This window comes from Podarcis liolepis (assembly GCF_965112155.1).
Source record: "Podarcis liolepis genome assembly, chromosome: 10".
In the NCBI taxonomy this organism is placed as follows: Eukaryota; Metazoa; Chordata; class Lepidosauria; order Squamata; family Lacertidae; genus Podarcis; species Podarcis liolepis.
The window spans coordinates 62,355,226-62,381,188 of NC_139562.1; the positions used below are offsets into that span (position 1 = coordinate 62,355,226).

The 25,963-nt window shown below is 44.4% G+C and overlaps 1 long non-coding RNA gene across 1 annotated transcript; it reads left to right on the forward strand.

Moving 5' to 3' along the window:
• Positions 1–277: 277 nt before the first annotated feature.
• On the forward strand, positions 278–25,086 carry LOC310687993. The gene is made up of 3 exons (XR_014516720.1): positions 278–317; positions 16,050–16,164; positions 25,047–25,086. It is a non-coding gene; the product is annotated as an uncharacterized lncRNA (long non-coding RNA).
• The last annotated feature ends 877 nt before the right edge of the window (positions 25,087–25,963 follow it).

Consider the following 25,963-nt stretch of genomic DNA (forward strand, 5'->3'; position numbering starts at 1 on the left):
ATTTCATGTGTTTGTGTGTGTGTGTGTGTGTTTGTGTGTGTGTGTGTGTGTATGGGGGGGGGGAGCCCACAGCCCTATTCTTGACTCCTCAGTTGTATTCCGCCTGTCGCAACCCGCATCACTTTTTCCATTTAGGGACATCAGCTCTTGCAAAAGCTTTCAAGTGCCGCAGAACTGATAGCTTCTGAACTCAAACAAGGAAATGTCAGCAAAGTTTGGGCTCAGCTGAAACCTAACAAACCTTCCCAACCGTCAGGCCAACCCAAGAATAAGTTGATATAAATAGCCTGGCAGCATCCAAACCATCTACACCTGATGTAAGTCCGTTTTACGTCTTTGTGGATTAGTAGTTTGGAACGGGGCCATTCTGTGTGTTGAAACTTAGGTAGCCCTGCCAACAGAAAAAAGTACACTTTAAACTGTGAAACCAGCATCTGTTGCATCTGAAAAGCAGAGTTCTTCCTTTAACAGTGTAAATAATCCTTCCTCCACCCTTTTGTTTTCTTTCATTATTATTATTATTATTTAATTATCTTTCAGTGGCAGCTGCAAAAGAAAATTCAAGGTTTAGATTTCCTTTCTGAAATGCTGTTTGCAAACAGGAAAAGAAGACATGAAAAATCCAAAAATAACAAGTGTCATCCAATTTATTGCCATTAATATAATGGGAGGTGGGGTGGGAGAGAGAATGATTTTTTATTTCTTCCCGTTTGAAGCTACAGGAGTAGCCGACGAGCTAATTTCAAGCCAGAACAATCACTCAATTTAAAATCTTCCATTCAAGAACCATACGTTGTCAAGTTCTTTTCCATTTACTTGTCTGGATCCTACCCTTCCTTCCGGTAGGTCAGATTAGCTGATATTTATTCTGTTTATTTCTTATTGCATTTAGATCCACAGGTGTAGCTGCTCCCTGAAATCAAGTAAATAAATAAAAATACTTAACCTACTGACCAGTCACGTTCATAGATTTGAACCTGAATCACCCAGGTTCTAGCCCAACTCCCCAGCCACTACACCATACTGTCTCTCAAGAAATTCCCTTTGGGGGCAATTTCCCATTTTGATAGTAAAGGTAAAGGTAAAGGTAAAAGGACCCCTGACCATTAGGTCTAGTCGTGGCCGACTCTGGTGTTGTGGGGCTCATTTCGCTTTATTGGCTGAGGGAGCCGGTGTACAGCTTCTGGGTCATGTGGCCTGCATGACTAAGCTGCTTCTGGCAAACCAGAGCAGCGCACGAAAACACCATTTACCTTCCTGCTGAAGTGGTACCTATTTATTTACTTGTACTTTGATGTGCTTTTGAGCTGCTAGGTTGGCAGGAGCTGGGACCGAGCAACGGGAGCTCAACCCGTCGCGGGGATTTGAACCACCGACCTTCTGATTGGCAAGTCCTAGGCTCTGTGGTTTAACCCACAGCACCACCCGCGTCCCTGATTTGGTAGTAGCCAGGCACTAAACAGAGCTGCACATTACATTATAGGGATCAACTGAAAACCACAGCTGATTGCGCTTCTGAGCACCAACTCAAATTGGCAGAAGGATGCCCCCAGTTGCAACAGGAAATCAACAGGAAGTTCTGGAAAGTGTCCAGAAATGTACATGGGTCTCTGTATCCTCCTCCTCCTCCTCCTCCTCCTCTCAACTTACTACATTTGGGAGGGACACAGGTGGCGCTGTGGTCTAAACCACTGAGGCCCTTGGGTTTGCCGATTGGAAGGCTGGTGGTTTGAATCCTCGCAACGGGGTGAGCTCCCGTTGCTCTGTCCCAGCTCCTGCCAACCTAGCAGTTCGAAAGCACGCTGGTGCAAGCAGATAAACAGGTACCACTGTAGCGGGAAGGTAAATGGCGTTTCCATGCACTCTGGTTTCCATCACGGTGTCCCGTTGCACTGCAAGCGGTTTAGTTGTGCTGGCCACATGACACAGAAAGCTGCCTATAGACAAAACGCTGGCTCCCTCGGCCTGAAAAGCAAGATTAGCACTGCACCCCATAGCTGAATTTGCATGGATTTAACAGACCAGGGGTCCTTTACCTTTACTTTATTAGAGTCATAATTTTTATTCTATCTGTCACTCAATCTTCAGCCTAAGGTCCCAGCTGTTTAAAATACAACATTAAATACAGTTTGAAACAAATTGCAGTGCTCGCTCCAATGCAATCCCTCCCTCACTTTGTGTGCAAAGTCTTGTTCAATATGTGAGTGATTAAATGAGCTACATTATTTGCATATTCGGTATTCTAGTGCAGCCATGCAGCTGATATATGTGTTTATACAAGGACATTGCAACATCTGGCAGTGCACATTTCCCATATGGTAACCCATGGCACATTTCCCCCAATATTTCCCCTCTCTTCTTCCTGTTAATAAACTTAATTGACCTCTTTTCTTTACCTTCCTCATAACCCCAATGTGCCTTGGTGCCCTTTACCACCTTGTCGGCATGCACGCTGGTTTTCCGTTTGCCTCTTTTCATGAGCACAATTTTCAACTTTCTTCTCCTACGGCCGCATTCCTGATTTTGCTCTTTTATATCTATCCCAATCTGCCGTTAGCTCTAGGAAAGTTTGAGGGATTTGATCTTGGCAAATTCCATTAGGAACAGACCTGATCCACACCTCACGGACGAATGTGTGGTTTGGAATGCAGAGAGTAAACCAAACCCGAATCATCATCATCATCATCATCATCATCATTTATTATTCATTTATTATTCATCTGACTGGATTGCCCCAGCTACACTGGGTGGCTGCCAACAAAATATTAAAAACACAATACAGTGGTGCCTCGCAAGAAAAAAAGAATCCGTTCTGTGATTCTCTTCGTCTAGCGGTTTTTTCGTCTTGCGAAGCAAGCCCATTGAAGGATTAGCGGATTAGCGCTATTAGCGGCTATTAGCGGCTATTAGCGGCTTTTAGTGGCTTATTTGCTGATCGTATCAGCTGATAAGCGGCTTAGCGGCTTAGAAAAAGGGGGGGGCCAGCAGGAACTCGCAAGACATTTTCGTCTTGCGAAGCAAGCCCATAGGAAATTTGTTTTGCGAAGCACTCCAAAACGGAAAACTCTTTTGTCTAGCGAGTTTTCCGTCTTGCGAGGCATTCGTCTTGCGGGGCACCACTGTAAAGCTTCAAACATTAAAACATTAAAAAAACCTCCCTGAACACGGCTGACTTCAGATGTCTTCTAAAAGTAAAATAGCTCTTTAACTGTTTGATATCTGATGGGAGGGCATCCCATAGGGCAGGGGAAATGAGGTGGGTGGGTGGGGGAAGGTTTATGAAGGTCTGTCATTTTGGCCATGAGGTCTGTTTTTAGCCTGGGCTTCAAGTCCTTTCCATATGGTGACATATCAGTTTACATATGTGGATTCTGGGGGAAATCAGCCTTGGCAGAAAGTTGCAGCTTGAGAAAGGTGAAGTTCACCTCAGAGCCTGCTCCAGTTAGCGATCTACTACCAAGTGCTCTGAGGAAAGAATTGCATGAGGGAGGGAGGCACAGAAAAACTCAATCTGGTTGGACGCTTTCCAAATCCCTCCAGGGTCGTCTACTAGTGCTGAGGGCCTTCTGGCAGTTCGCTTGTTGCGAGAAGCCAAGCTACAGGGAACCAGGCAGAGGGCTTTCTCGGTAGTGGCACCCACCCTGTGGAATGCCCTCCCATCAGATGTCCAGGAAATAATTATCTGACTTTTAGAAGACACCTGAAGGCAGCCCTGTTTAGGGAAGCTTTTAATGTTTAATAGACTATTATATTTTAATATTTTGTTGGAAGCCACCCAGAGTGGCTGGGGAAACTCAGCTAGATAGGCAGGGTATAAATAATTTATTATTATTATTATTATTATTATTATTATTATTATTATTATTATTATTAATATTATACCACCAACTGCCCAGTGGATCCTCAGCAATGCTCAGATTTTAATACAGTGGTACCTCGGGTTTCATACACTTCAGGTTACATACGCTTCAGGTTATAGATTCCGCTAACCCAGAAATAGTACCTCAGGTTAAGAACTTTGCTTCAGGATGAGAACAGAAATCGTGCTCCCGCGGCGCAGCAGCAGCAGCAGGAGGCCCCATTAGCTAAAGTGGTGCTTCAGGTTAAGAACAGTTTCAGGTTAACAACGGACCTCTGGAACGAATTAAGTACTTAACCTGAGGTACCACTGTAATGTCGCTGTGTTTTTTTGAAGGCACCTTTGTTTCTTATAAACAGGGCTGCCCTGAGACATTTCGGCACCGGATGCGAATGATAAAATGATGCCTGCCAGGACTGAGTGAAGATTTATTTCAGAAAGAATGAGAGAATAGGGATCCTCGTTTGCACCTTTGCCACCTGAGGCAGTTGGCTCACCTTGCCTCATGGGTGGGCTGGTGCTGTTTATAAGCCAACTTGGAAGGATCTGTATATTGAATGGTTGCCTATGAAAAACTGTCAGGGCTTTTTTTTCAGGCAGAACTCACTTCTGGCACCTCTCGGGTGGATGCCATTGCCATTCTAAGAGAGGTGTTCATGGTGAGTTCCAGCACCTCTTTTTCTAGAAAAACAGCACTGATTAACTGCAATATTAAATATGTAAGGCAGGATCGCCAGCTTGGTCCCACGACCATGGGTGCCCCGGGCCCTGGGTGCCATTCACTGAAATTTGTGGGTTCCCAGCCCCTTCATGGGGAATTTTGTGGGTGGCTCGGGCCCCCGGGGTCCCAGAGAGTTGGCACCTATTATATATGGTATTAAAGGTAAAGGTCCAGTCGTGGTTGACTTTGGGGTTGCGGCGCTCATCTCGCTTTATTGGCCGAGGGAGCCGGCGTACAGCTTCCGGGTCATGTGGCCAGCATGACTAAGCCGCTTCTGGCAAACCAGAGCAGCGCACGGAAACGCCGTTTACCTTCCCGCCAGAGCAGTACCTATTTATCTACTTATAATAATAATTTATTATTTATATTATTATTTATATTATTATTTATATTATTATTTATATTATTATTTATATTATTATTTATATTATTATTTATATTATTATTTATACCCCCCCCATCTGGCTGGGTTTCACCAGCCACTCTGGGCGGCTTCCAAAAGAATATTAAAATACTGTGATACATCAAACATTAAAAGCTTCCCTAAACAGGGCTGCCTTCAAATGTCTTCTAAAAGTCTGGTAGTTGTTGTTCTCTTTGACAACTGGTGGGAGGGCGTTCCACAGGGAGGGCGCCACAACTTGCACTTTGATGAGCTTTCGAACTGCTAGGTTGGCAGGAGCAGGGACCGAGCAATGGGAGATGCATGGTATTATGAAACAACAATTATATAATATACAGTAGTACCTCGGGTTAAGTGCCTAATTCGTTCCGGAGGTCCGTACTTAACCTGAAACTGTTCTTAACCTGAAGCAGAACTTTAGCTAATGGGGCCTCCTGTTGCTGCCATGATTTCTGTTCTCATCCTGAAGCAAAGTTCTTAACCTAAAGCACTATTTCTGGGTTAGCGGAGTCTGTAACCTGAAGCGTATGTAACCTGAGGTACCACTGTATTATGTAATAATAAATGCATAAACTCTAACCTGAACCTTTGGAAAGAGACCGGGGGGGGGGGGCGGACACAGATACTGTAGGGAAAGAACGAATAAATAAACAAACGTAAGACGATGCCCAAACCATGTAAGCCGAACGAAACGGAAGTGCAACCTGCCCGTTAATAACAAACATTTGCATACTTGAATGAGTTTCTTCAGCAATAATCTCTTACAGGAACTTCTTTCATTCATGTTCTGAGCGTCACAGCTCACAAAATGCTACTCAAGTGCATTGACCTGCTGGGCAAACATCGTCTTTAATAAAAACCTATGAACAGACCTTTTGTTTGCCAGTCGCTGTGTGTAACGTGTCACTTGAAGATGCAGCTGATAGCAAGCTTTAAAGCCCTGGCTTAGGCCACTGACGTATTTAAAGATCCTTGCTTTCCGTTTGCCGGTCTGCCGCAATGGGGCAGGGGCAGTTAGAGGTCCATGTGTGGAAGTCAGACTAAGCTGGAAAAAAAGGAAGTACAGCGGTGCCTCGGGTTACATACGCTTCAGGGTACAGACTCCGCTAACCCAGAAATAGTACCTCGGGTTAAGAACTTTGCTTCAGGATGAGAACAGAAATCGTGCTTCGCTGGCGCGGCGGCAGCAGGAGGCCCAATTAGCTAAAGTGGTGCTTCAGGTTAAGAACAGTTTCAGGTTAAGAACGGACCTCCGGAACGAATTAAGTACTTAACCCAAGGTACCACTGTATATTTAGCAGGGTATCCAAGGTCTTTTCTCAGGGCCCTAATAAGATTTGTGAACAATGAGTCGCGCCACTGATGGTTCTCCTGTCCTAATGACACAGAGTCACGTTTCGCCTCCCCTGGCAATTATTTATAATGCAAACTGCCCTTGACAGCTTTTGGGTACTTGCACAGGGAGGGGAGTTAAAGGCAGCAGACACCAAGATTTAGTGGGATGCGGGTGACTTTCTGGAAACGAGCCATTTCCCCCAGAAGAGCCAGCGCGCTAATTGCAAGCGTTGTTCAGATGCTGCTAACTGTCCGGGATCCCAATTTCGTAAGTCAGCCCGCTGCCGTGATCCATCCTGACAAGGGGAACGACGGTAGTGGCTCGTCTCCAGCGAGATCCACAGCCGCAAAGTACCAGCAGCTCCTCGGATTTTCTGACCAAAGAGATGATTTTCAGTTCATTTGGCAGGACTCGAGATGAAAACAGACAAACAAGGTCGAGGAGGATGGCTGGCTTAGTTTCTCCAAGATGAAAAAGGAACAGTGCTCTATAATCAGTATCTATCTGTCTAGAGTATCAGGGTCCACTCCAGACACTTTTGCTCCGGAGGCAAATCAGAAATTGGCACTCCACCAAGTTTTTTTTTTGGTTTTGAAATCATTTGATTTTACAGATATAAATTTATAACAAAACTAAACACACATATCCATATAGAGAGATTTCTCTGAATCTCAAGACTTCTCCCCATCCCCTCCAGGGCTCCTATTGTCAACATTTTCAACTCCATATTATTTCATGATCTATAATTTATATCTATCCATATTGTCCATAGTATTTGTTGCATTACAAGCGAGATTACAATCCTGCTAATGTTTTCATCTTTTTCTTTACATTTCCAGCAGGTATTTATACTATTATTATTATTAGGCCCTGCCTATTAATTCTAGGATATAAGAAGAGCTATGGTGAATCAAAAACAAAGGTTTGTGGGGCTACAATTAGATGCTTTTGGAAAGTCCACAATCAGGGCATAATGGCTATGTGCCTGCTCTTCAGCAATTGACCTTCTGTAACTTACTAACTCTGAACCTAGATGTTTCTTCTTCTTTGGCGATCACTCATAACCGAGTAAGACTGTCTTCCATGAACACTGTTTTAACAGTGAGTCCATAAGTGACTATGGAGGCCAATTCTGGATCTACACGTCCTTCCACAGTGGGGACATAGGTTTCCGGGCGGGAAACGGTGTGGATTTGCCAAGTGTGCCTTCCTTTTAGCACATTTCTCTCTTGCGTCCTGAGTTTGAGTGTCTTCAAAGCCCATGACACCTTTGGTAAAGGCTGTTCTCCACTTGGAGCACTCACAGGCCAGTGTTTCCCAGTTGTTGGTGTTTATACTACAATTTTAAAGGTTTGCCTTGAGAGAGTCTTTAAACCTCTTTTGTTGACCACCAGCAATACACTTTCCATTTTTAAATTCAGAATAGAGGTAGTTACCTAGAGGTTTCATATAGCCCTAGTAGTATCCATTGGCTAGTAGTATCCATTGGGAAATTGATATTCCATTTAAAGCAGGCTTCCTCAACCTCGGCTCTCCAGGTATTTTGAGTCTACAATTCCCATTACCCCTGACCACTAGTCTTGCTAGCTAGAGGGATCATGGGGTTGTAGGCCAAAAACATCTGGAGGGCCAAGGTTGAGGAAGCCTGATTTAAAGTCACCTTGGATAAACTCCAGCTATGCAGAGTGCATAACTATTCCACTATTTACAGATATTATAATGACTATTTCAAACGCAGAGAGACCCAACAAACGAACATTCCTCCACTGTTATCTCTCCGCAAGCTTTCTTACGTTTTGATAGCAATAACTTGCCTCTTTGCTACCACCCCAACCGCCAGTACTCAAGCAAGAACCTGACTATTTGTTACACTTGGGACTGTCAAGCACCGGCAGACCTTTAAACCGCTGTGTGAAATCTGGCAAGCTCTCAAGAAGCTTTATTTGTCTGAATAATGGATGGAGCCGGAGAGTACGATCTGGCTTTGAAAAGCTGAGGGAAAATAAGCCACAAGCCCCAACGCAGATAGCGAGTAACTGTTCAGGTCAGCCTCTATGTTCTCCTGGGACGTCTGCATTCTTTTAGGGGTGGTGATAAGAGTCCCTTTATTATTTACCCCCATGAACACATGCCAACGACTTCAAAGGATTCTCCTAATTGACTTCAGATTGAATAAACAGAGTGCTTACTGCAAACATGACTGCAGTGCACCTTAGCTCTCCACGGTTAGCGTACAGCTGGCCCACGTGAGCTTTTAAGGCGAAGGAATCAACTGAGCTTTTGCCAAAAACGGTGCAATCTGCTAGCATGGACATCTGCGGCACCAGCTCTCAGACATGTTTCTTTTTGGTATCTCAGCGCCGTAGTGTTAGAAGCCCACGTGTTCATTAGGAGTTGTTGGAAACTGCAGACAGATAACGTAGCTAGGACAGGGATCTGTTTAAAGTGAGATTCGACTCGGAGGCCTCAGTTGACAGCCAAGCTTCCTCCCCCGACTGCAGCTGAAGCAGAAAAGAGTCAGTGACACATGTATTGGGATGAGAAGATGCTATCTTCTGCCTGAGACATACATGTTGGAAGATGTATTGTGCATAGGCCCTTGTCACACTGCATGGAAACAGAAGAAGCACAACACCCCCCAAAAAGAGGACAAGGCGGAGCAGAGATTTGCAAGCAGATTTTCATATTTGAAAATGTGCTTCTGCAGATGTGTACGCACAGATGCAAATTTAGAAATAACTACTAACTGTCATTGAAATCAAAATTGAAATCTCACAGAGAAAGATAGACCTTTGTGGCTGCACAGGTGCTAACTATGGTGTTTGCATCCCTCGATTCCTTTGGGAGGAAGGGTGGGCTATAAATATTTTTACTTGATGGGCAAATTCAAGACCTCTGTTCTCCCTTCTTTCAAATGGAGTTAGACCAGAAGTGCTGTACATTTCTAATATCTACAATGTGCACACACACACACACACACACACAGAGAGAGAGAGAGCTCTTTCGAGGAAAAGGTGGAATATAAATGCAATTGATGATGATGATACGTGTCCCAATTTCCCACCCATATGAAATAGTGTACATGGGAAGAAAATAAGTAGCCAGATCACACATATGCAAACTGAAATAATAATAAAATAAATAATTTATTATTTGTACCCCGCCCATCTGGCTGGGTTTCCCCAGCTACTCTGGGCAGCTTCCAACAAAGACCAAAATACACTAAGATGTCACACGTTAAAAACTTCCCTGAACAGGGCTGCCATCAGATGTCTTCTGAATGTCAGGTAGTTGTTTATCTCTTTGACATCTGATGCGAGGGCGTTCCACAGGGCCGGCGCCACTACCGAGAAGGCCCTCTGCCTGCCCCCCCCCCTAAATCTATGAGAGAAAGAGAAAGGTAACCTGTGGACCAGGGGTCAGCAAACATTTTCAGCAGGGGGGCGGACCACTGTCCCTCAGACCTTGTGGGGGGCCGGGCTATAATTTTTTTTTGGGGGGGGGGATGAACAAATTGCTATGCCCCACAAATAACCCAGAGATGCATTCTAAATAAAAGGACACATTCTACTCATGTAAAAACACGCTGATTCCTGGACCGTCAACGGGCCGGATTTAGAAGGCGATTGGGCCAGATCCGGCCCCCGGGCCTTAGTTTGCCTACCCATGGTGTGGACCATATAACCAAATAAATTTTAAAACACAGCTGTTCATCTTCTGATCAAGTTCCTAGTGCAAAATCAGAAGACTCCAGTGTCTTATGATTCTACTCTTCTGAGAAGTTGACTACTAGATCCTTGAAAAAAGGTGTGCTTGCAAGCAGTTTGTAAACTCTCTTATATTTATCAATGACAATTTAAGTCACCCTTCTCCCGAGGAGTTCAGGTCAGCCTACGTGGCTTCATCTCCTATTTCATCCTCACCACAACCTTGTGAAGTAGGTGAATCCGAACTACTGATTGAGAGGAAGCAATGGTTTTCATGGCCACATGCAGATTTGTGGACCTGGGGTCTCACTGATCTTTGTCTGGCACTCTGACACCTGTTACACGGGGCAAATCTGTCCTGCTACACCAGTCTTTTATAATAAACAAACTTCATTTCAGCTGCATATCAGTGCGCTGGTACTGATATAGCTGTCTCTGAAGTGGCAAGATGACCTTATAATGGGTCAATGGTCTTTTGTACGCATATGCAATCCTGCGGCTGTGCCTTTGATCTGCATGCTGGTTTTGTTTCGCTGGTTTCTGTGCGGCTACTTATTTACGTTTTGTTTCCAAAGAAAGTGTTTTGTCGAGTGCATTTCAGACTTTGTGTGCCGGTGTAGCACATTATCCCCAGTTTGCTCTTTAATAACCTTTTGCGAGCTACACCTGATTTCCTACAATTGTGACTCCCTCTTGTGTGCCCAAGGAGTTTTCCCAAGACAAATATTGTCAGGAAATAAGCCCAGCTCCAACTCAAAGGACAGCCCAGGAAAAGATTAAGTGGGCATTCATGCTAAGGGAGGGTGAAGATACTGTGCCGTTTTAATGTCTTCGCATCCGAGTTTTCCATGCATCAGAAAAGATTGCTGTTGCATGAGATGACACCTTAATCATGTGTGCAGGTCTTCCTTTGCATGCATATCAGTGTATGGAGCATAACAACTCTGATTCCCTGAGGGCTGCTCGCACATTATGCTGTACACATGTGCAGATGCTTGTGTGAATGACTGGACAAGGTAGCAAATTTAAAAGAAAAAAATGTGGAGTACGGATTGGGAGTACTGCTTCGCACATGTTGAAATGTACTCATGGGCAGTGTTGTATGTTGTTCTCAAAAGAAGCCATTGCTCGAGGTTGCTGCAAAAACAGTGCAGAATGTGAGTTTGGGTGCAGAGCAAGAAGAAAAAGAAGAAGAAGAGTTTGGATTTGATATCCCACTTTTTCTCTATCTGAAGGAGTCTCAAAGCGGCTAACATTCTCCTTTCCCTTCCTCCCCCACAACAAACACTCTGTGAGGTGAGTGGGACTGAGAGACTTCCAGTGGCGTAGCGTGGGGGGTGCAGGGGGGGCCCGGTCACACCGGGCGCAACATCTGGGGGTTAGGGTTAGGGGGTGCAAATCCACGGGTTAGGGGGCGCAAATCCACGGGTTAGGGGGCGCAAATTACTTGCCTTGCCCCGGGTGCTGACAACCCACGCTACGCTACTGGAGACTTCAAAGAAGTGTGACTAGTCCAAGGTCACCCAGCAGCTGCATGTGGAGGAGCGGGGAAGTGAACCCAGTTCACCAGATTACGAGGCCACCATTCTTAACCAGTACACCACACTGGCTCTCAATTAAAAACTGCAGCTTTCCAGTCCTTACGGCTATGAAGTCATGCTTACAAGTGTGGGCTTCATGAAAATTCAGAAACCAAAAGGGCGTCCAACTTTTTTTTGAAAATGCCTGCTCCAAAGGTCTTCACTGAAATTGGCTGTAAAGTGACGAAAATAGTGGTTTACTTGGCCGTTTTCCTGTGTCATGAAGGTTGAAATTTCAATTCAGTGGAGGAGGGTCAAGATATTAACTGATATGCATGAAATTTTAGATATAGCTATATAATCCCTAGTGTAGTAAGGGGCAGGCTTTTTTTTATTAAAAAAAACAGTTTTTTATGAACTGCCCTAGTGTCCAAATTAGAATGTCATGGTTGGAGGTAGATGTGACTTTTGCCATTGCAAAAACTCCTGACTGGGAACAAAACAGCGTCTGTGGAAGATTGTTGTTCCTACAGGACGCTGATCCTAGTTGTGCCTGGGGATTGGCTGCCCACACTATATGTGTGTTGCTCCAAGGGCCTTCTGGCGCACTTGGAGAAGTGAGAAAGTGAGAAGTGAGGCTGCAGGGAACCAGGTAGAGGGCCTTCTCGGTAGTGGCGTCCATCCCATGGAACGCCCTCCCTTCAGATGTCAAGGAAATAAACAACTATCTGACGTTTGGAAGACATCTGAAGGCAGCCCTGCTTAGGGAATTTTAGATGTTTTATTGTGTTTTATTGTGTTTTTAATATTCCGTTGGGTGCCGCCCAGAGTGGGCCGGGTATAAATAATAATAATAATGATTATTATTATTATTATTATTATTATTATTATTATTATTATTACAGTGGTACCTCAGGTTACATACGCTTCAGGTTACATACGCTTCAGGTTGCAGACTCCGCTAACCCAGAAATAGTGCTTCTCATTGAAAATTTTGCTTCAGGATGAGAACAGAAATCATGCTCCAGCGGCGTGGCGGCAACAGCAGGCCCCATTAGCTAAAGTGGTGCTTCAGGTTAAGAACAGTTTCAGGTTAAGAATGGACCTCCGGAACGAATTAAGTACTTAACCCGAGGTACCACTGTATTACTACTACTACTACTACTACTACTACCACTACCATAGACAGTGTTTTGTTGTAGTGTTTTGGTGATAACAACACTTCCTGAGTAGAAAAGAACCCCAGAATGCTTAGATTCCGAGAGATACACATTCCTCAACTAACCATACGAGCTGTAAATCAATAATCAGATTAGGTGCTTCCCCCAGAGAGCAAAGGGGATTTGGTCTCCCTGAGTGACAGCAGTAAATGTACTTTATTAGTAGGATTCAGTCTTTTGACAGATTTGGGCAATTATGAGAGCAAATGAACTAGAATGTGTGCATCTACTCTCTCACACACATAGAAGACTCTTCCAGCTCATGAATACCACTTACATGGCAGCGGCTCATTTTCGCAAGAGCCTTTCCCCATGAAGGCTGGACAAAAAAGCCATTGAGAGTGTGATGTTTGCACTTTAAATCTGATAGAATTTGGCGTTCTGAGAATCGCTCCCAGCGAGAAGGCCACCCCTGCTGAAATATGTCAGTAGACATCTCTCCTCATTATCCAAATGATCCTTTTGATGGATGGCAGCGGCAGTTTCTCCCCGTTACTGCTAGTTAGTGGAAGGCTTGCTGCTATTGTTTTAGCATAATTATCTTCAGGGTGAGGTGGAGGCCAGATTGTTCCCCCATTAAGGCGACAAGCTGAGGTTGGTTTCTGTTCATAACTGCGTTGCCATGAAGCTGCAGAAAGAGATCGTGAAAAGAAAACACATATCACAGAGGCTGGAGGCCTCTTGACTCATTTCCTTAGAAAGCATAATTCCAGAAATTCTTTCAAGTGTATGAAACTAGAGACACGTCAGTTCAGATCTCTCGTATTTTGTTTTTGTTTGTCAGGTGAAGGATGGGGAAGCACGAGTTTCCGAGAAGGCTGCTGTCCTCTTCCACGCTTCAAATCACAGATGGATATCTTTTTTGATTCTCGCATCTTGGGCTAAGGTTAGAGAAGCTCGTCATGTACGCATGAGGCCAAGCATAGGGAATGGGCAACTAATATGCTTGGATAAAATTCGAACAGGAAGCATAATTTGCTACTCAGTCCCATCGCCCAAAAAATGGAGCAGGGGTGGAGGTGGGGAGGTCTGTGAATATCTAAACAAGGTTTCGTATGTTCAGTTCTTACATGTTTCCTCCCCGCTGCCGATAGCTGGAGCCAGTCTGGTTGTGTAATTGTATTATTAACATCAGTGCTGCTGATTGGCACTACATCCCAGAAATATGAGGGAATTTGCCAGCTTGAGGAAACAATTTCTGGAGTAGGGTGGGGAAAATCTATTTGTATTAGTCCAACCAATCTTATGTTAGCTGGAGAAACCCAGCTTAATACATAGCAAGTATGAAGCTTAAGAGAAACAAGCAGAAGCCCACGAAAATCCACAGAAAATGGGTTTTCTAATTGGTTTTATTTTAAATCTATACTTCCACACTTTGCCAGAACAGCCCCTTCTTCTGTCTCTTGGTACTTGGTTTTCAGCAGTTAGGCCATTTGTAAATATTCACTGCAGTCACAGCAGTGTAGCAAATGCTAAGGAGATTCATTTTAATAAACAAAAGCCAGAGCTCAGGTGACTGTAACCTCTTAGGCTTCTTTGACATCACAGCAGCATAGCCAGTGGCTGTTTCCTTTGGTGCTTGTCTCTTTTTCACATTCCTGCAAAGTTTTTGGGAAACTGGCAAACGACCAAAACAGCAGCAGCACAAAAGCCAAAAAGTTCTTTGCTTGAACCTTACCCATACATCTGTGAATACAGTAAGAAGCTGGCAGACCCATGGAAACCCGAGTTCAGAATTAGGGAAGAAAATATAGTCTCAATGTAAAAAGAAGGCTGGGAGCAATTGCTTAGGGTTCTCCACTGTGGAGAGAGTGAGGCATCGGTGCAATCCCAAAAATATAATTGAGTTCCACTGAAATCAGTGTGGCCTAAGCACGTTCTTGTGCAATGGGTTAACTCTGAGTAAAACTTACCGGTAGTATACTACCACCCAATGTTATATTCATCCAGGCCACATTTCTATGGACACAGAACTTTTTCTGAGGAAGGGGTGGAATAGCTACCCTCAATCTGACAGGTGAATAAGGTAATAGTAAAGGACCCCTGAACTGTTAAGTCCAGTCAAAGGTAACTATGGGGTGCAGCACTCATCTCTGCCTTCAGGCCAAGGGAGCCAGTATTTGTCCACAGACAGCTTTCCAGGTCATGTGGCCAGTATGACTAAACCGCTTCTGGCACAATGGAACACCATGATGGAAGCCAAAGTGCATGAAAACACCATTTACCTTCCCACAGCAGTGGTACCTATTTATCTACTTGCACTGGTGTGCTTTCGAACTGCTAGGTTGGCAGAAGCTGGAACAGAGCAACGGGAGCTCACCACCATATTGGGGATTTAAACAGCCAGCCTTCTGATCAGCAAGCCCAAGAGGTTCAGTAGTTTAGACCACAGTGCCACCCCCCAACACACACATCACCATGACAGAATCTAGGGTAATGTTTTCCAAACTTGGGTCTCCAGCTGCTTTTGGACTTCATTTTCCATCATCCCTGGCTACTGGGTCCTGCTAACTAAGGATGATGGGAGTTGTAGCCCAGAAACAGCTGGAGACCCAAGTTTGGGAAACATTGATCCAGGGTATGGTGTGAATTAGCAACCACTCACATCAACACCACCAGTAGATGATCCTTGTGTAGACAAGGAGGCCACAACTCTGATCTTGCTCGACTCCAGCTCCCAGCATAACCTTTGGTCAAGGACAATGAAATAGTCAAATGACATCTGTAAGAATTACATTGGCTACCCCTGACTCAGATCATAAGGGATGGGGCTATACCTCTAAGGCCTTGGGCTGTACACAGAAAGAGCTCATGAAGGAAACTCCATTGGTGGAAACCAGGAAGAAATGGCATGAAGAGCTTCTGCAAAGCTCTTCTCCTCCCCGTCAGAATTGCACCCCAGAGCCTGAGGAAGGTACTTCTGGCTGTTTACTGTCATTTGCTTAAACTGATGAATAGCCAACAGAGCTGAAAGCATTACCTGATTAGGCAGTGTGATTAATCAACTAATCTCCAATCAACGGATTGACTTCAGATGTAAAATGTGGGCTTTTACATTGGATTAAAATCCCTTGTGATGGGATCCAGGGGACCCCATTGATTTAAATGTATGGAGGTTACGTTGGTCAGCTGACAAGTTCAAGATGATTTGCAAAACAGTGCATATGGTTAGCTGTGTGTATAACAGAAAATGATATAAACACATTATAAATATAATATAATAAATCTGCTAACTGGTCTATTGATAGAAATGAACAGTGGGGTGTTTTTATTTTCATTTAAGGCCCAGATTGATTTCTGTACAGACTACCAGTGATGATACAACCTGTTACATTATTATGGATTTTTGTATAATTGTAGGATTTTGTTGCTCTCCTGAAATTGCAGCCACAGAGCAGGTATGTTCCCTTTAGCTTTCCTGACAGATCTTTTAGCTACTAATTTTAGAAGGCTGTGGAGGAAAGGGCATATTTGGGTAAAATCATGGCAAGTGAGATGAGAAGAAGGGGCTTGTGGATTTCTAGAAGGGCCTAGGTTTGGTGACTCACAAGGGTTATCTAATTGAAAGAAAACCAGCTGTGGTATTTCAACGGCTTTGCCTTAAATTAATTTTGCCATAATTTTTGTTAGCTGTCTTGTTGAAAGGCAAGGTATGAACTCACTAGATTTGGCTAGTTTTTAGAAGGGGCAAGCAGAAAACACAGAAAATTAGGTGGCGTGGGAAAAGGCAGCTGTGTATCTTAGAAAGAGTCATGAATGGTGGCCTGAAATCTGAAGAGGAGCACTCCATATTGAAACAACAGCAACAACAACAACACATTTATTTGTGTGTTCAGACCCAGAAATCAGCCCCCTAAATAAATTCACACTTGACTCAAATGTTCGGTTTAGTTTTTGGCAGAATTTAGGCTTCAACTTTATTGATTACAGAAAGAGACTGGTTGCATAGGCTCTGGTTCGACTAGCTCCCTGCACCGTCGTTGCAGGCAGCGCTGACCCAGGGCACCAGCCTAGGTCAGCCAAGGGTGAACACCTGGATAAGCGGAAAGCTGGGAATGGGTTAACTCCGCCACCCAAATGTCCCCCTGGACTCAGGCACTGGCACAACCCCCTCTCAGGGGTTGACCAAACCATTGAGTCCCTGGATTCCTTTAACGGAATACCCTTCACATAGGGATGGCGAGAACGTTCCTCCATCCCAATCACCTAAACTAGATCCTATCCGCAACCTTACAAGTTGTGATGATTTGCTACGTGGCAGGCGAAACCCAAATGGCACCAGCCAATCAGCCAAGTGGGGAAAATTTCTGTCGTGTCCCTGTCCCAATGACAGATGACACACGACGGCATAGCAAGGCCAAGCGCACAGCCCTAAATATAGGGAGAGGTGGGCGGGTGTTCCGAATGCAAACGCCGAAAGACGAAGCTCTAGGTCATGTGCATGGGCATAAATAGGTCCCTTGAACCATTTGGACTGCGCCCCATTGGCCAGATTGCACCCAGCTATGAAGGACCCACCAATCAGGTGCTGTGGCTGACCAATCGTACCCACCCACAACACAGGGTGTCGGTTTACCACTCATCTGACTGGGTTGTCCCAGCCGCTCTGGGCAGCTCCCAACAAAAAATCCTAAAAACACAATACAACATCAAACACTAAAATCTTCTCTGAGCAGAGCTGCCTTCAGATACCTTCAGACGACTACTGAGAAGGCCCTCTGTTTCATTCCCAGTAACATCACAATGAGGGAACCACCAGAAGGCCATCAGAGCTGGACATCAGTGTCCTGGCTGAACAATGGAGGTGGAGACGCTCCTTCAGGTATACTGGGCTGAGGCAGTTTAGGTCTGCACCGACACTGTGAACTGTGCTTGGAAAGAAAATACTTTCTTGCAAGCCCCACTTGTAGCAACTAATGAGTTTGATTTGGACTAACTGAACAATCCCAACCCTAGCCTGCTGCATGGAACCACAGCTGCAACCACAGCTCCACTGCTTACGTCCCCCAGGGTGGAAGGTGGATTGCTGCAACAGTCTTGGGTTGTGTCCAATGCCATCTAAGGGGACATGGGTGGCGTTGTGGTCTAAACCACTGAGCCTCTTGGGCTTGCTGATCAGAAGGTCGGTGTTTCAAATCCACATAATTTGGTGAGCTCCCGTTGCTCTGTCCCAGCTTCTGCCAACCTAGCAGTTCAAAAGCATACCAGCACAAGTAGATAAATAGGTACCGCTGCAACAGGAAGGTAAATGGTGTTTTTGTGCCACCAGGTGACAACAGTGAGGCCAGCTCAGGATCTAACAGATCCTAGGTTGGCTTATGTGGTGATCACACTGGGCCTCCGGATGTTTGACGGTCTATTGACCCTGTGCCACCACTGTGATTGCTTTCTTCGCTGCCACAAACCCATTTCTCCTCACGGGTACACACGGAGTCCAGACAGTTGTTAACATTAACAAATAATCAAGTTTATTTATAGGCATGAACAAGCTTATGGTTTCAGTTAATCTTTCTTGGCAATTTCTTAATCTTAGTTCCTTCACTGTCCTATGCGTTCCTAACAACTTCAAACTGATTATTCCAACTATCTATCTGACTCCACCTAACAATTCCTCTCACTCTCTCACCACACAACACGACCAACCCACCCTCTTCCTTCTCCAACTTCCAACTCTCAACTGACTTCCACACAACACCCCCTCTAACCCTAACTCCTCCTGTCAGTTTCCACTGGCCAGTCACATCACACTCATTTTAACCCTTTCCTTATGACCCACCTAGGAGGCAAACGCCACAGCTTAGTTCCTCCCCTGGCCCAGAACTACCTGTTTGGGGTTTTTTCCATGACCTACAGCTGGCAGGGATGCTGCAGGCTCAACAGGGAGATCCACATAGGCAGAGCGAAACTGATGTCACTCTGTGGGTACCAGGAAGCCTAGGTTTTGCCTAGAACAGCCCTAACTGAAATAAAAAGGACATGTTAGTCTTGACCAACATAAGCCCCATGGATTTGAATTATAAGCATTACTATAAGCATTACTAAACTTGGATCCTGCGGAAGAACTCTTCACTGTCATCCATACACAGGCTCTAGTGTGATTATGCTGTCTGTCTGCCCCTTCTAAATCTGCGAAGAACAAAGTACAATAAAATTGTGTGACCGCAGGCGATAAATCCATCTTTGCTCCTCCAAAGCACTATTGTTTTGAACACCTTTTGAATGGTGGACTTTCCTGTAATTACACCTGTGACTTGTCTCTTGAGCAACTGTCAGTGGTTTGTTTTGTTTTCCCTCGGATGGAATTAACTTCTGTGTCGCAATACGGACTCCCTTCGACGCAATGCCTTGGGAGGAGATACCATCAAGGGCAAGAAGGAAAGAGAGAAAATGGTTTCATACTTGGCTGCTTCCCAGAATGGGGAAAATTATAATGTGGGAATTTCAGCCTCAGAGGAGGTGGATAATTGGTGTTGTAGGTGTTATATGAAAAGGTGTATTATTTACTCTGCTTTGTAAAATGCTGCTTGCTGCAATTTTTCCCCCACCACTTTCTTTGACACATCTTTCCTTCCCCCATGTCTTTGCTCTTTGATGGAATTTGCAAATATGCACAGAAGTCGTGTTACGCAGGTAGCTTTCCTACATATATAGACAGCATGTTCTTTTCACTGTTTCTTCTGCTCATTTATAGCACATCCAGTCCTACGCATGTCTACTCAGAAGTGATTCCCACTGGGTTTGATGATACTTACTCTCAGATAAGTCTGTATAGGACTGCCGTACTAGCTTGCCTTATTGCTATGACCATGTTACAGGCTAATTAACCAGAAATTGCCTAGTGGTCACTTCCTAGTGAATCACCAATAGGAATTCAAGGATGTCTGGCAGGATTCGTAGGTGCCAGGGACTGGGCAGAAGAAAAATGGTGGAGACTGCCTGACCCTTCCAGAAAAGAGGAAGACAGTTCAGAATTACAACAGGGATTTGCGGGAGGTCACAGCTCAGAGGAGGATGAGGGGGAAAGTTGGGAAATCATGGGAGAGTAGGAAGAGGCCAAGCCAGAGCAGTTGACTGACACATTATCAATAGAAAGCATTCCAGACACACCATCTCCCAGAACCTGGTGAGCTTTAAAAGTAGGAGAGCAAAGAGCTTGTAGATAGATGGCCCTAAACGACAACCGTTGTGGTGGTGTTGATGATGATGAAGAAGAGTTTGGATCTGATATCCCACTTTCTCACTACCCGAAGGAGTCTCAAAGTGGCTAATATTCTCCTTTCCCTTCCTCCCCCCAAACAAACACTCTGTGAGGTGAGTGAGCTGAGAGACTTCAAAGAAGTGTGACTAGCCCAAGGTCACCCAGCAGCTGCATGTGGAGGAGCAGAGACGCGAACCCGGTTCACCAGATTACGAGTCTGTTGCTCTTAACCACTACACCACACTGGCTCCCAGTGTGGCTCCCAGTGAATGAGAAAGTGGGAGAGAAGGGGGTGTGGAGACTTACTTGGGACAATGTCATTATTCTAAGATGTTGCATTCTCAAGCCTCTCTCTCTGTAAATATTGAATAAAAAGCAGATGGTAAGGTTTTATCCTTCTCTTATCCATTCCTGGCAACCTGCGGTGGGGGTTGGTTCTTCTGCCACCTGACAATAGGCTTCATTTACACATAAAGCTAACCCATGATTTATAAGGTAAACGATAAAGGATCCCTGGATGGTTAAGTCCAGTCAAAGGTAACTATGGGGTTGCAACACACATCTCGCTTTTCAGGCTGAGGGAGCTGGCATTTGTCCACAGCTTTCTGGGTTGTGTGGCCAGCATGACTAAATTGCTTCTGGCACAACAGAACACTGTGACAGAAGCCAGAGTGCACACAAATACCATTTACCTTCCCGCCGCAGTGGTACCTATTTATCTACTTGCACTGGCGTGCTTTCGAACTGCTAGGTTGGCAGGAGCTGGGACAGAGCAACAGGAGCTCACCCCATTGCAGGAATTCAAACCGCTGGCCTCGATTGGCAAGCCCAAGAGGCTAAGTGGTTTAGACCACACCACCATTCGTGTCCCTCACATAAATAATGGTTTAGCTAATCGTAGCTAAAGCTGGTGATCTGAACCTTGGTCCATGGCTTAACCATGGTTTATTAACCTTGTTAAGGATTGTTGTCAATTTATTATCTTTGGTTAACATTCACCATAGGTTATCATTGCATGTCAACAACAAAAACCTATTCATGATCTGTTTAAAGAGCTGCTACCGCTCAAAAACTACAGAGCTGTAAGTGAAGAGCAGCTTGAAATTCAAAGAGCAGAGGAAAGTATGCTGTTACATAACAAGCCAAGGTTTCAGTCATGGAATCACAGAAGTGCAGTTGGAAGGGACCCTGAGGTCATTTAGTTCAACAGCCTGCAATGCAATCATGGCCTGAGAGGTTCCTTGGCTTTATCTACAGTGAGTATTTCCTGAAAAAAGATAACATAGCATTAGCATGGTACTTGCTGAAAGGGGGAATTTTCTCGCTGATTTCTCCAATCTGCTTTGCTCTGCCATTTCCCCTCCTGTTTTGTAAATGTAATAGTGTTAAATCTGCCTTCACAATCTCAACGAGACAAATAGGTGTCATTTACAACAAAATTCCCCCCACTTCGTTGGCATTTTTTTTAAAAAAGAGCCAATCCATTTGTTTTCCACACTGGGAAGGCATATAAGGACACTGGGCGCTGTTTCCTAGATCTGCAGGTGCTGTTTACTGGCATTTGGGTGGAAAGTGTTTAAATGTAGAACTTTTGCTGGCAGTCAGTAATGTGACATCTGATATCAAGAAAAGAGAAGTCTGGCTGGATCTTCCTTTGTAGATTGCAAGTACAAATAGGCAGCTGAGGGATATTAAGGTATATGTAACTGATTCCATTTTTGTTATACATACACACATACATACTATCAGGCAACTGCTTTCTGCTCATAGCTGTCAACTTACAGATTAGAAAATAAGGGACCAGCAGCCTCGAAAATAAGGGATCAGCAGCCAAAATAAGGGATCAACAATTACTTTGATAAAATACATATTTTGTTGCGTGCAAATGGCTTTAGATACCTATTAGGTCCATAAATTACCATATAGCATATATTCAACACAAAAAAACAGCAACAATTTGTTGTTGACAAAGGACAGCTGGACATAGAAAGGGGCCCATTACCTTCAGTAGCTTATTTAAGGGACATCATCAATAAGGGACAGCAGCGGGACATGGCGCTGGGATAAGGGACTGTCCCGCCAAATAAGGGGCGCTTGACAGCTATATTTCTGCTTGTGAGAATTTGGTATTATGCCTCATTATGGTAGGGCACAACTAGAGATGGGAAGGCCTGGAAAAAACTGGAAAAATTGGGGTGGGGACCAGGTTTTTTCCCATTTTTTTCCAGGCCTTCCCATCTCTAGGCACAACTCCACAAAGTCTGGAGTTGTCATTGGTTTCTTTGAACTCCAGACAAGGCAGTGGGTGGAGGGTCCTTTGGTAAGATTCCCTCAGTTTGCTTCCCTCTCTGAGTGAAACCAATTTATTCTCACCACTGCCATCACTGCCCTTTCATTTAAAAATATAAGATCAGAAGGAGAGTCCTTCAGGATCAGAAACTGTTAAGTCCAGTATCTGGTTGCACACAACGGTTAACTAGATGCATATAAAACGTAAAAGTAAAAAAGGTAAAGGACCCCTGGATGGTTAAGTCCAGTCAAAGGCGACTATGGGGTTGTAGCGCTCATCTTGCTTTCAGGCCAAGGGAGCCGGCGTTTGTCCACAGCTTTCTGGGTCATGTGGCCAGCAGGACTAAACCGCTTCTGGTGCAACGGGACACCGTGATGGAAGCTAGAGCACAAGGAAATGCCGTTTACCTTCCTGCCGCAGTGGTACCTATTTATCTACTTGCACTGGTGTGCTTTAGAGATACTAGGTTGGCAGGAGCTGGGACAGAGCAACTACAGCTCAGTCCATCATGGGGATTCGAACCACCAACCTTCTGATCATCAAGCCCTAGAGGCTCAGTGGTTTAGACCATAGCGCTGCCCGCGTTCCTTTTGATGCACGTAGAAAGCCTCAAATCAATTCCAACGTGTAGGTGCCACAATGCTAAAAGCCACATCCCTATATTGTGTAGATGGTATCCGCAGGAGCTCCACACTTGGAGAGTGAGACTATATTTCCTGGATCCTGGTCCAAAGCTGTTTAGGGCTTTTTTCAGCCTTAAAATAGCTTGGCAGCTAATTGGCAGCCAGCACAATTCTTTAAACACTGCAGTAACATGTTGGCAATTGTGGAGCAACGTGTTGGCCATCCCAGTGAGTAGTCAAGCTGCCACACTTTGTACCACATGCAGCTTCTGGACCATCCTCAAGGGAAGTCCCAAACACATTACCATAAAATCAAGCAATCAGTCAAAATACATCCTAAAATCAAGTCAGAATCAAAGTGAAATCCAATCAGATGGCAACCTGCAAAGCAGGAATGAGGACCTTAAATGCTCATCAGGCCCAACTGTTTACGTTGATCTTATATGGGCCTGTGAGAATGCTGGGAGGCCTCTTTCATAGTAGTTCTTATACAAAAAGAGAAGAGGGAGTCAGGCTGAGCCCTGACGGAAGGCCTGGCAGAACAACTCCATTTTGCAGGCCCTGCGGAAAGATGTCAAATCCCGCAGGGCCCTGGTTTCTTGTGACAGAGCATTCCACCAGGCTGGGGCCACAGCTGAAAAGGCCTTGGCCCTGGTCAAGGCCAGTCTAATTTCCTTGAGGTCTGGGACCTCCAAGATGTTATTATTTGTGGACTGTATGGTCCTCCGTGGGGCACACCAGTAGAGGCGGTCCCGTAGGCACAAGGGTCCTAGGCCACATACGGTTAGGTTTCTTACCAGCCTAAGCTGGTGTAGAAGGCACTCCTAGCCATGAAGGGCACTTGGGCGTCTGGTGACAAAGAGGGATATGGAAGCACTCTCAGATGATGAACCTGCCCTTTGAGACTTGAGACTTCCACCATGGCCTCTGTGAACATTTCAATCATCCCACTTTGAGCATCCCTGTGGACATTCTGTGTGCAATTGTGCTTTCTCCATGAACTTGAGCATGGAGCATCATGGGCACACGATGATCATGAAATGATCGCATGGAGGCTGAAAAGCACTAATGAAAGAAAGGGACGTATGGACCTGCTCCAAAATTTCTTTAATGTGAAGTCATTCTGTTTGTGAAGAATCAGTTTGTTGTATGATCAGATATTTCCTTAATAACTCTGGCGACAAGACAAACTGCAGTTACCAGCATGTTAGTCTAATTGATATTAGCACTTGCGTCTGAATTTGGAAATGGCATTATATAATTTAGCAGTGGGGTTTTAGATGAGGTGGGCTGAGGCCTTGTATATCGAAAGGAACCTCCCACACATTGCTTTTCCCCACTTTTCCCTCCCTGTGCTTGTCAGGTAAACCTCATCTAATTGCTTTTTTAATACTCATGTAGCATCAGCATAAAGAGATAAAAATCTTATCCAAAGGGGGCCCCTGAAGACTCAACATGTTTCAACAGCACTGTGCGCATTTCAAATTGATATCTCCTCTCCAACATGTGTTCATACCTCTTAACAGGTGGAAGCAATAGGCTTACAGACCCCATCAATCATGGGAACAGTAGCAACTGCAGAGAGCTTCTCTAACATCTGAGCTAGCACAAAATGTTTCCAAGGAGTTAGATACTGTGAGAGACACTGTTAAGAGTTAGGCATTGTCAGTTAGATACCGTGTTACTGTCCTCTCTGCTCTAGGTTGTAATTTGGCCCGTGAGCTGCTGCTCAATCTCATTCAATGTTTCCAAGAAAGCATATTCATCGCAAGAGTCTTTGAGCAGTGAGAGGGAATTCAACACAAGAAGTAAACAAGGGATGATCAATAATTAAGGGATATCTCAAAGGGTACAGCGCTAATAAATGCTTTCTGGCAGATATTGAATATAAAGTATTTGTCAGATAAAGTTAAATTAAGTTAACGAGAAACAACTTCACGAAACTGTGTAAATAATGGTTTAATTCTAAATTAGTACAATGGGTATAGTTGGAAGTTTCTTTTCTTTGCTGATTCAAAGAGTGGATAACATTATGTTTTTGCTTTTATTCACATTTTCATTCTTCTTTCTCTTTGTTTCTTTTCTTTCTTCTGTTCTTTTCCGTTCTTTTCTTTTTATATTATATTATATTTATATTATAGTGAATGTTATTTTACTGGGTATTTTAAGAATCTGTTTGTCTAATAAAATCTTCAATAAATTAAAAAAAGAGTTTGTTTGGCTCTTAGCAAGACTTTCTCTTAGATCCTAAGACATAGGATACCCCAGTGAGCTATACCTGAGGAGTTTACAACTGTACATGGCTTCCGAGACCATATAACACCAGTCTTGAAAGACCTATATCGGCTCCCAGTATATTTCCGAGCACAATTCAAAGTGTTGGTGCTGACCTTTAAAGCCCTAAATGGCCTCGGCCCAGTATATCTGAAGGAGCGTCTCCACTGCCATCGTTCAGCCCAGACACTGAGGTCCAGCTCTGAGGGCCTTCTGGCGGTTCCCTCACTGGGAGAAGTGAGGTTGCAGGGAACCAGGCAGAGGGCCTTATCAGTAGTGGCGCCTGCCCTGTGGAACACCCTCCCATCAGATGTCAAGGAAATAAACAACTTTCTGACTTTTAGAAGACATCTGAAGGCAGCCCTGTTTAGGGATGTTTGTAATGTTCGGGATATACATAAAGTGTTGTTGTTGTTGTTGTTGTTGTTGTTGTTGTTGTTGTTGTTGTTGTATTATTATTAGTAGTAGTAGTAGTAGTAGTAGTATTACAGAATTGTAGACTGTGCCTAGCCTGAGAAAAACACAATGTAGTAACATCCAACAAAAGCAGAGGGCATCTTTTGAACGTAGATCTGCTCCCAGGAACCTGTTTAAAAAAAGGCTTCATGTTGGTATATAAGAACATTGGGAACCCAAGGCAATGAACTCACATGGTCCATATTTAAAACATCTAAATGTTTTGGGACAGGTAAATGTGAGATGCTGGTCCCCATGAAACTAGAAACTATATTGAGTAGCATCAGCCCAAATTAAGTACAGGCATCCTAGTGCTGCAGTCTTCAATGCTTTCAGGCCCAGACCAATTTTTAAAC